This window comes from Podarcis cretensis (assembly GCF_951804945.1).
Source record: "Podarcis cretensis genome assembly, chromosome: 2".
Taxonomy (NCBI): Eukaryota; Metazoa; Chordata; class Lepidosauria; order Squamata; family Lacertidae; genus Podarcis; species Podarcis cretensis.
The window spans coordinates 12,803,911-12,815,858 of record NC_137171.1 but is presented as its reverse complement, the minus strand read 5'-3'; the positions used below and the strand labels follow the sequence as shown (position 1 = coordinate 12,815,858).

At 47.2% G+C, this 11,948-nt stretch overlaps 1 protein-coding gene across 2 annotated transcripts in view; it reads left to right on the top strand.

Annotated features, from left to right (window-relative positions):
* The first annotated feature begins 5,397 nt into the window (after window positions 1-5,397).
* VDR (vitamin D receptor) overlaps window positions 5,398-11,948 on the top strand; it is an 84,800-nt gene continuing 78,249 nt past the window's right edge. The window contains exon 1 of one of the 2 annotated variants that reach the window (XM_079966799.1): window positions 5,398-5,442. The gene's annotated coding sequence lies outside the window, so the exon portion shown is untranslated. The other variant, XM_079966800.1, reaches the window with a different exon arrangement.

Here is an 11,948-nt window from a genome sequence, read left to right as displayed (position 1 = left end):
CAAACATATACTACAACTCCCATCACCCCTGATCTTGGGCCAGGCTGTTTGGGACTGATGGGAATAGTAGTCCAGAACATCTGTAGGGAACCACGTTCACTACCTCCAAATTACACGATTTCAAAGATTATACGGCAGTCTGGACAGAACGTTTGATCAGTGTTTGCTGTGACAGACATTAAAAATGCCTTGGAGAGATGTCTATTTCTAAACTAAGGGACTCTTAGAATGTGTCCACTTAAATATGTCTCCAGGTCCCATTGTGCATTTATTGCTGCAAACACGGATGAACTAGGACTGCCCCCCAAGCATGAAAAGATTCTGAGTGGCCTACTTCACAAGGTGGTTGTAAGAAGATTAACCCTACATGTGCTGCTCTGGGCTCCTTGGAGAATTTATAATATAGCTACTTGTCAAATCAAACAGAAATAATTTGTTGGTCTCCATGTAATGTATTACAAAAGTGATATAGCTGTAATTAGAAAAGCAAGTAATGTGTTTCTTAGTTCAGCTGACACTGTGCTAGTTCAGGCCAATAAGAAATTTGAAACAGGTTTAGTACACTTGGACCAGCATGATTCTGTTTCACAAGGAAAACTTTTCGTGATACAGTAGTGATTTTCATATGTGAAAAGTGACTAATATTACTTTATATTAATCTTAGGCTAATAGTTGAGTATGCAATTCAAATAAAGCCTGTAATTTGTACTACAGTTTGGAACACAGAGGGGAAAGTGGGAAAAGAACAGAAGAAAGTACTGCATTGATTTTGAATTAAAAGGTAAAGGGACCGCTGACCAGGTCCAGTCGTGACCGATTCTGGGATTAGCTGATACTGAATAATAGAAAAACTATCTATATCTTGACGCAAGTAGTACAGGCATTAGTGATTTCAAGACTGTATGACTATGGGGGCTTCCCTTGCGCTTGATCTTGAAACTGCAGTCAGTGCAGAATGCTGCAGCATGGTTACTGGCACATCTAACACCTCTGCTCAGAGATCTACGTTGTGTGCCAATTTGCTACTGGGTCAAGTTCAAGCTGTTACTATTCTGATATACAACCCTTAAAAGACTTGCAAGCTTATGCAGGATCGCCAAGCCCCATATGTGCCCACCTGACTGCTTCAAGTGGCACTGTTACAGGTGCCATGCAATATTGGTCCCGCAGTTGCAAGAAATCAACATCTTAGCATGGCAACGGCTTTACTTTGGAACTCCCTGCCTATTGACTACACTTTGAAACTCCCTGCCTTCTCCTTTACTCTTTTCAGCACCTGCTTAAAACATTTTTGTTTATATGCAAGCTTATCCACACACGCAGAATGCCTTTTAATCTCTTTTCAATTTACAGTTGATTTTAATTCTTTCTTTGAACTACCAACCTCAGAGTCTGGATGGCAGGAGGCTCCCACAACCAGCACTGCTTGCGACCCATCAGAAGCAACTTGTCTGTATATCGCTGGGTGGGGGCCCTCCACATTTTTCGGGGGGACCTGCCTCTTCCAGAGTCTCTGTGAAATATACTCAGAGTCGCCAAGTGATTTCATGCTCTTTATTCAGCTCATAGTGGTGAGGAGGAATGAATGAAAGTCCCCTCAAAGTATCTGCTTTATATACATTATTTACACAATGGGCTGCACATGATTGGCTAATTCCGGAATTCTACTGTAAGCCAATCAGGTTGTGGATTCACTTCTATCTGGAGCATGATTGGGTGGTTCCTGCCAACCAATCATACTGCTGCATTGTTCTAGGACCAATCAGATTGCTGCATTCTGAATCCTATTGTTCTAGGACCAATCAGACTGCTGCATTCTGGACCCTATTGTTCTAGGACCAATCAGACTGCTGCATTCTGAATCCTATTGTTCTAGGACCAATCAGACTGCTGCCTCTTGGATCCTATTGTTCTAGGACCAATCAGACTGCTGCAGTTTGGATCCTATTTGACTCAGTACATAACACTCTGGAACACTGGTGAGAGTTGGGAGTCCACCGACCAGGGCCAATGTGGTACCTGAGGCGAGCCACAAAATGGTGTCTCCCCTTCCCCGCTGGGGGAAAAGAGGTGAGCAAAGATCTACATCAGGGATATGGCTGACAATAAAGTGCCATATTGGGATTCTGCCCCCTGAGGCAGTCACCTCATCCCTTGCGTGGGCCACCTGAAGCAGTCGCCCACCCTCATGGGAAAGCCAGCAGTGGTGAGTTCTTCTTCTCTGGCTATCACTCGTAGCCGAGTAATATTGTCTTCCATAAACACAGTTTTAACCGTGAGTCCATAAGTGACTGTGGAGGCCAATTCTGGACCCACACATCCTTCCACAGTGGGGACATTGGTTTCCGGGCGGGAGTTGATCATGGTGTGGATTTGCCAAGCGTGTCTTCCTCTTAGCACGGTTCTCCCTTGTGTCCTGAGTTTGAGTGTCTTCAAAGTCCATGACACCTTTGATAAAGCCTGTTCTCCAACTGGAGCGCTCGCAGGTCAGTGTTTCCCAGTTGTTGGTGTTTATACTACATTTTTAAAGATTTGCCTTGAGACAGTCTTTAAAACTCTTTTGTTGACCACCAGCATTACCCTTTCCATTTTTAAGTTCAGAATAGAGTAGAGTGGTACGTCGGGTTAAGTATTTAATTCGTTCCGGAGGTCTGTTCTTAACCTGAAACTGTTCTTAACCTGAAGCACCACTTTAGCTAATGGGGCCTCCTGCTGCCGCCGGAGCACAATTTCTGTTCTCATCCTGAAGCAAAGTTCTTAACCCAAGGTACTATTTCTGGGTTAGCGGAGTCTGTAACCTGAAGCGTATGTAACCTAAGGTACCACTGTAACTGCTTTGGAAGACGATAACCGGGCATCTGCACAAGACCAGTCCAACAAAGTTGATGCTGCAACAGCAACCCAGGCTACAGCCCGAGTCATATTTCCCTGGGAGTAAGAGCTACTTGGACTTAGATAAGACAGAACCTTAAAACACAATTGTATGTAATTTGGGTTATAATCATTGATGCCAAGTGAGTGGGAAGCAATTAGTTTTGTTGAACTGGAGTATGATTGTTGAGTAAATGTAAATTTCTATATGGGGGAAAATACTATTTTTTAAAAAAGAAGAATCAATTTTGTACTCAATTCTGATGAAACTAAGCCTCCTAGGAGTCTTTTGCTCTAGGCGGTTTAGTTTGGTGAGAATCAAGTATACACTTCCAGAGTTAATGCTAAATGCCTTACTTCTGGTATATGAGCCTCCATAGCTTCCAGAGGGCTGTAAAAAATTGTGTCCTGGGCTTTTTAGACCTGTCTATCCAGGGACGCAGGTGGCGCTGTGGGTTAAAGCCTCAGTGCCTAGGGCTTGCCGATCGAAAGGTCGGCGGTTCGAATCCCTGCGGCGGGGTGCGCTCCCGCTGCTCGGTCCAAGCGCCTGCCAACCTAGCAGTTCGAAAGCACCTCTGGGTGCAAGTAGATAAATAGGGACCGCTTACCAGCGGGAAGGTAAACGGCGTTTCCGTGTGCGGCTCTGGCTCGCCAGAGCAGTGATGTCACGCTGGCCACGTGACCCGGAAGTGTCTCCGGACAGCGCTGGCCCCTGGCCTCTTAAGTGAGATGGGCGCACAACCCCAGAGTCTGGCAAGACTGGCCCGTACGGGCAGGGGTACCTTTACCTTTACCTTTTATCCATGTACTGGGATGCGGGTGGTGCTGTGGTCTAAACGACTGAAGCTAGGGCTTGCCGATCAGAAGGTGGGTGGTTCGAAACCCCCACAACAGGGTGAGCTCCTGTTGCTTGGTCCCAGCTCCTGCCAACCTAGTTCAAAAGCACACCAAAATGCAAGTAGGTAAATAGGTACCCCTCTGGTGGGAAGGTAAACGGCGTTTCCGTGCGCTGGTCTGGTTTTGCCAGAAGCAGCTTAATCATGCTGGCCACATGACCCGGAGAAACTGTCTGCGGAAGTGGACAAACGCTGGCTCCCTCGGCCTGTAAATCGAGGAGAGCGCCGCAACCCCAGAGTCGTTCACGACTGGACTTAATTGTCAGGGGTCCCTTTACCTTTACCTCTCTATCAGGTCCGCAGTGATGCTGTACAAGGATGCCTGTACAACCTGAATAAAGTTCTCTACCCTAAAGCGATGTGCATTTGGCTAAAGAGAAAGGCAGACTAAAGAGATGCAAAAGAGGAGACACATCTTGACTGAGATCAACATAAAATGACCTGTGATAGGAGAAGATGCATGAACTTGCAGCACCCTTCCGTCTCCTATGAATGTGAAAAGGGCAAAATCGTCTGCTTCCCTACACAGTCATCATGTAGTGTTAGCCTTTCTAGCCAAAAGTGTCACGTGGCCAGCGTGACATCGCTGCTCTGGCGAGCCAGAGCCGCACACGGAAACGCCGTTTACCTTCCCGCTGGTAAGCGGTCCCTATTTATCTACTTGCACCCGGAGGTGCTTTCAAACTGCTAGGTTGGCAGGCGCTGGGACCGAGCAGCGGGAGCGCACCCCGCCGCAGGGATTCAAACCGCCGACCTTTCGATCGGCAAGCCCTAGGCGCTGAGGCTTTAATCCACAGCGCCACCTGCGTCCCACGTAAGAAAAATTAGCAGTAACCAAAACAATTTTATTATTTGTACCCTGCCCATCTGACTGGGTTGCCCCAGCTTCCAGTATATACAGAAACATAATAAAACATAAAGCTAAGACATTAAAAACAAAAAACAAAATGGCTCAGCTCATATCTCTGCAAAGATCCTTGTACTGCGGACCTGTATGTGCAAGAGAAGAATTACTGTACTGCCAAGGAGTGTGGTGGAGTCTCCTTCTTTGGAGGTCTTTAAGCAGAGGCTTGACAACCATATGTCAGGAGTGCTCTGATGGTGTTTCCTGCTTGGCAGGGGGTTGGACTCGATGACCCTTGGGGTCTCTTCCAACTCTAGGATTCTATGATTGGCTGGGACTCAGACATATAGATATTATTAGGCTTGCGCCGCGAGAAGGGGCAGAGACCGACAGCCTCCCCATCACCTCACACAACCTGGGTGAGAGTCGGAGGGCAAAGAACCACGTGACTCCTCCCTCCACCCCCGCCCCCCCCCCCGGCTGCAGGACGTGTGAGGCGTAAGCGACGTGAACCGAGAGCCGAGGAGGAAGGACAAGGAGTCGGGCTTCACGCGCCCTGCCTCTAAATACACGAGGGGCGGGGCAAGTGGGCGCGTGAGCTTCGCCCGGGAGTGGCGGGTTTAGAACCCGGGGCCTCGGAAAGTTATTGGGGCGCGCGGAAGAGCCTCGCTTCCCCATTGGGCGAGCTCCGGGGAATTTCGAGGAGGAGGCGGGGCCGGGGGGGGGGCTTTCCAGTCAATAGGGCGGTTGCCGGAATGGGGTTGCGTCGGGAGGCGTGGCGCGCGCGAGTGAGTGAGTGAGTGAGTGGCAGAGCCGGGACAGGGAGCGAAGGTACGGAGCGAGCGTGTGAGGGCTTTGGTGGGGACCGTGGCAGGCGGGCGAGGAGGGGAGACGACGCGCAAGTCCCCGCCGTGAGGGGGCGAAGCGCCCGAGGCTGAAAGGAGGGAAGGAAGGAAGGAAGGAAGTTGGGGACTGGGACTGTGTGTGTGGAGAAAAGTGAATATGAGTAAGGGGGGGGGGGAGGGAGGGAGGGAAAGTTTGGTGACGCGGGGTGGGGGGGGAGTGGGGGAGGTGAGGGTTTTATATCTCCCCGTATGAATTATTTTCTTTTAAACTATGTACAAATCACTTTTCTTAACGGCCATTCATCTGCATTTATAAAGTATCCGAACTGGTACACTAACCTGTTCCAAATGTTCCAGTTACAGATAGGTAGCCGTGTTGGTCTGCCATAGTCAAAACAAAATAAAACAATTCCTTCCAGTAGCACCTTAAAGACCAACTAAGTTAGTTCTTGTAGGGACGCAGGTGGCGCTGTGGGTTAAAGCCTCAGCGCCTAGGACTTGCCGATCGAAAGGTCGGCGGTTCGAATCCCTGCGGCGGGGTGCGCTCCCGCTGCTCGGTCCCAGCGCCTGCCAACCTAGCAGTTCGAAAGCACCTCCGGGTGCAAGTAGATCAATAGGGACCGCTTACCAGCGGGAAGGTAAACGGCGTTTCCGTGTGCGGCTCTGGCTCTGGCCAGAGCAGCGATGTCACGCTGGCCACGTGACCCGGAAGTGTCTCCGGACAGCGCTGGCCCCTGGCCTCTTAAGTGAGATGGGCGCACAACCCCAGAGTCTGGCAAGACTGGCCCGTACGGGCAGGGGTACCTTTACCTTTACCTTTAAGTTAGTTCTTGGTATGAGCTTTCGTGTGCATGCACACTTCTTCAGATACCTGTTCCAAATGGTTCACACTTAATATCGAGCTCTGCTAGGGTACTATGTGAGGTAAAACTGAAGGAAAATATAATTATCCCCCCCCAAAAAAGAACAACAACAACAACTGTTGTGTGTTTCTGAAGCTACGGAGGTTGTCTCCTCTCCCCTGTTCTTCTGAATGGCTTTTTCTTGGTTTGTGGAGCCTATCCCTACTACGCCTTATAAGCCAAACACCTAAAAATACAAAGTTCTAAACTTAGGTACTGTGGGATGTACCGTAATTCCAAATAAATAGAACAGGAACCTGGAACACAGTAAACTGAACTGAGACGCTTTGGCACGTGTATTCCTGGATGTACTTTGTGTGTGTAGGTGCAAGGAGGATGTGGTGGGTGCATACGTCAGTTTAGAGTTTTGCAAGTGTGTTTTACCTCTGCTTGTTTTGTGATCAGCTGCTATAAAGCATGGTTAGATCACGTCCACACCATTCCTTTAAAGCAGTCTTATACCACTTTAGCATACTTTCCCTGGAGAAACCCAGCCAGATGGGCTGGGTATAAATAATTTGTTGTTGTTATTGTTATTATTGTTATTATCATAATCATCCCCGAAACATGCTGAGAACTGTAGTTTATTAAAGCTGCTTAGAGTTGTAGCTTTGTGTGTAGAGTTGTCTACTCCTCACAACTTTCATCATCCTTAACAAACTACAGTTCCCAGTTCTTTGGGTGAAGCCATGACTGCCGAAAGCGGTATAATACTGCTTTAAATGTATGGTGTGGATGTGGCCTATGACTATAGATTTAATTACGGTATCCACAGTTGGCTCTGAACTTCCTGGTGGATAGGCAGTGCCACTCTGACTTTGCTCTGTGGCCAGTCATAGTTATGGGAGGGGGTATGAAATGCTGTGCTAAGAGGAGGCGTTCTTTGCTATTCAACTTGTTTCCTTTCTCCTTCAAAGAATCTAAGCTTATGTGTGGACAAGCCAGCATCCATTGCTGACACCTGCTCTGCCCAACCCATTGAAAAAGCCAGTCTGGTGTTCTGAACTATGTTGGTCAGCTGGGTCTAGCTGCCATGTTAATTTCCCACAATGCTCCTGATGTAGCATCCAGGGCTACATTAAAATGGCAGTTAGGCACAGCCAGAGGCATACCTAGACTCCCTTGTGTTTTTGGAAGGAGTTGTACATTTGGTCCATGCCAACGACCGGATTTCTCTGCCAAGGCACCCAGCGGAGGCTGCATGCCTCACCTGGCTGTGCAGAGGAGTTGCCTAGGGAGCTTGCAGATGGGTGGACGGGCTGCTAGCCACTCCGTGCCAGAGTAGAGTGATGCAATTTTTGCACCTCCTTGGCGGTGGCCAACCTGACCAGCTCCTAGGGACGACCCTGGATGCAGTTGCTGCTGCACACTGTTGCCTAGCGTTATCAGGTTAAGCTGAGGGGGCAGGCACTGATGGAGCACAGGACTCATCTGATGTCACTTTGCTATATAGCTATGAGAACTGATCTAGATTTAACTTCAGATGTCCCCTACGATGGGGTTCTTGAATAAATATCCTCTGAATCCAGACTGCACTTCCATTTTACTAAATGTTGCAAAGTCTTCCAGTTCTTCCTTGAATGTGGCATTGTCCTAATTTATTACCTACTGTCTCTGTTCTACAGTAACAATTCTCTCTCTTTTAAAGAGCACTGAGGCCTTATTTATGAGACCTAGAGTAATGCAATAGGGGAGGTATTTATCTGACATATCAGACAGTGAACACAGGCCAAGGATCTGTCTGTGATCACTTGTGATGATCATGTCTTCCTGAACACTCTGGTGCTGTAATGTGTAAACAAGACTTTTTAGAGCTTTCCTCCATAGAAGTGTGATTACTTGGAGGACAGAATTGAATTAAACTAGAGATGACTTGTTGGGGACGCAGGTGGCGCTGTGGGTTAAAGCCTCAGCGCCTAGGGCTTGCCGATCGAAAGGTCGGCGGTTCGAATCCCTGCGGCGGGGTGCGCTCCCGCTGCTCGGTCCCAGCGCCTGCCAACCTAGCAGTTCGAAAGCACCTCCGGGTGCAAGTAGATAAATAGGGACCGCTTACCAGCGGGAAGGTAAACGGCGTTTCCGTGTGCGGCTCTGGCTCGCCAGAGCAGCGATGTCACGCTGGCCACGTGACCCGGAAGTGTCTCCGGACAGCGCTGGCCCCTGGCCTCTTAAGTGAGATGGGCGCACAACCCCAGAGTCTGTCAAGACTGGCCCGTACGGGCAGGGGTACCTTTACCTTTACCTTAGAGATGACTTGTATAATAAGTACACATGGGCAAAGAATTCCTGCATTGTTGGGAGTTGAACTAGATAACCCTCCTGGTCCCTTCCAATTCTACAATTCCATGATTCTATGACTCTATGGTTACCCTGGCTTGGCTTTCCCCACCTTTTAAAAACAGTTGTTTGAGACCCAGTTTGCTGAATAAATATTTGTACATGAACTAAACAGAAGTTTAGAGATGGCTACTTGAGATACCATTTTGTGTACAGTCTAGCCTAAGTGCTACAACAGCATCAAATCTCTAATCCTACCTACCCTGGCTCTGTGCCAGCATCACTGACAGTAGAGAACTCTAAATGTCTGTGTAGCACATGCTGTTCAGGTTAGTGTCTGAACCCATTGACCCCATGTTAGCAGTTCCATACAAACAAATCTGATTTGGGGATTTAGGCAGTGCTTAATTTTGAAAATGAAGTTGCTTTTTTTAAACACACACACACACACACACACACACTTCCTCAAAATTTCAGATGTATGGAACATTTGTTCCTCTGTATATTTATTATTATTTCCTCATGTTTATATCCTACCCTTCATGGAGCTCATCTCATTCCTGGATGGGGGTGCCCTCTTTATTTGCAGAGCTAGGTTCAGCTTAGAAAAAGCGACCAGCCTGAGGTCACCCAGTGAACTTCGCAGCTCAAGCTAGGATTTTCAGTCCCCAAATCAAGTATATGCTAATGTCACTGTCTTCTTTATCATGGTTTCATCTTCATGGTTGAGCCTTGGCAAGTCTAGTTAAGTCTTGGATTTAGGTTGCTTGCCACTGCAAAAAAATGCAGTAAGAGAACAATGCCTTTTTAATACTTTAAAAGTCCATTCCCTGATTTCTTCCTGCTCGCTAATCACTCCTTGCTTAGTTCAGATCTGTGCTGTTTAATTTTCCTACCTAGTTTGAGCCAAGACTTGACTATATCTACACTGTACAGTGGTGCCCCGCAAGACGAACGCCTCGCAAGACGGAAAACCCGCTAGACGAAAGGGTTTTCCGTTTTGGAAAAGTGATAAACAACTACCTGACATTCAGAAGACATCTTAAGGCAGCCCTGTTCAGGGAAGTTTCTAACGTGTGATATTTTACTGTATTTTTGGTTTTTATGTAAGCCGCCCAGAGTGGCTGGGGAGGCCCAGCCAGATGGGTGGGGTATAAATAAATTATTATTATTATTATTATTATTATTATTATTATTATATTTTTGTCCAGCCCTGTGTTTCCCAAACACCTGTTTGCCAGGTAATGGAACTGCAGAAACTGTTGACATAGGGGAGGCAGGAGGCTGTGTAACAGTTTACTATTTGCCCATTCTCTCCCATGATTGCTACAGCCAAGTACTTTCCCCTCAAGTCAATTTTTTGGTTTGAGCCTCTTTAAAGGGAACAGTGGATGTGAAAGAGTAGGCCCACTCTTTTAATTCTTTTGCTATATTTCATTTTCCTGTGGAGTACTTGATTTATATATTTGTACAAAACATATTTTCATCATGTGCTTGCTGTACTTCTCATTCTGTGGGTTGTCTAAATAATAAAAGTTCTGAAAACTAGCTTAGCCTAGTGAGAGCCGCTTCGTTGCTCCACTATTAACTTGTTTGGTGGCCTTGGAAGGTTTCATTGCTTCTGCTTAAACTTTCCTCATAGAGTTTTCAGGAAGATGAATAACTAATTATTTTACATACATTAGAAGTAGTGGGCACTTCAGTAAAAAGAAAATTAATCCCAGCTTTTAAATTTTATGTAGTTTCTATACTTAGATAGAAAACCAACTATTATTAATGCATTGGCCACAGTCTAGCAGACTTTCTCCCCCATGCTTTTCAACATCTACATGCAGCCGCTGGGAGAGATCATCATGGGGTTTGGGCTGGGTGTTCATCAGTATGCGGATGATACCCAGCTCTACCTCTCTTTCAAATTGGAACCAGTGAAGGCGGTGAAGGTCCTGTGTGAGAGTCTGGAGGCGGTTGGAGGATGGATGGCGGCTAACAGATTGAGGTTGAATCCTGACAAGACGGAAGTACTGTTTTTGGGGGACAGCAGATGGGCGGGTGCAGAGGACTCCCTGGTCCTGAATGGGGTAACTGTGCCCCTGAAGGACCAGGTGCGCAGCCTGGGAGTCATTTTGGACTCACAGCTGTCCATGGAGGTGCAGGTTAATTCTGTGTCCAGGGCGGCTGTCTATCAGCTCCACCTGGTACGCAGGCTGAGACCCTACCTGCCTGCAGACTGTCTTGCCAGAGTGGTGCATGCTCTAGTTATCTCCCACTTGGACTACTGCAATGCGCTCTATGTGGGGCTACCTTTGAAGGTGACCCGGAAACTGCAATTAATCCAGAATGCGGCAGCTAGACTAGTGACTGGGAGTGGCCGTCGGGACCACATAACATCAGTCCTGAGAGAGAGTGGCGCCCGCCCTGTGGAACGCCCTCCCTTCAGATGTGAAGGAAATAAGCAGCTATCTTCTCTTTAAAAGACATCTGAAGGCAGCCCTGTTTAGGGAAGTTTTTAATATTTAATGCTGTATTGTTTTTAACACTTGATTGGAAGCCGCCCAGAGTGGCTGGGGAAACTCGGCCAGATGGGTGGGGTATAAATTATTATTATTATTATTATTATTATTACATGCAAAGACTTGCACATGCACAGCAGGTCTAACTTTTCCCAATAGCAACCTTTCCCAAGACACATTACATGCTGCTCTCAACAGGGGAGAGTCCAGTTGTGCCTGGGTCCAGCTTGGGAACTTCTCACAGACTTCTAGTTGGCCACTGTGGAAACAGGAGGTGGCACTAGATGGACCACTGGCCTGATCCGGCAATCCCTTCTTATGTTCTTAACTCTTCCCTCTTTGTAATTCCTATGTTTAAAAATAAAGGTGGGGAGGCTATTGCTTGTAGAAGCAAGGCACATGCCATGCTTTATCCCTGGTTCTGGTCATATTGCTTCTAGACTGTGCAGTTCTCCCTTCCTCTATGCCAGTGTTCTGATAATTTTACCCTGAAAATATTTTGACAGGTTTCATACATTCATATGCTTTATGAATGTTGGTTTGTTTCATTGGTTAAGAACATGAGCTCTTAGCTAGATGTCTGTAGTACTAATGTCATCTTAGTCCTGCTCCTGTTTCTCAATGTGTATGGAGACTTGTATAACGTTGACAGTAAGTGCACTGTGGAAGCAAGCAGACCACAATAAGCACATATACAGCCTTCTTCCCTGGGTCAAGAGAAACCTGTTCTGCCTCTAGCAGAAACTAGATTTGCACAGCATCAATTGGCCAGCTCTGGTGTTATTTACAAAGTCACATTTCCCCCC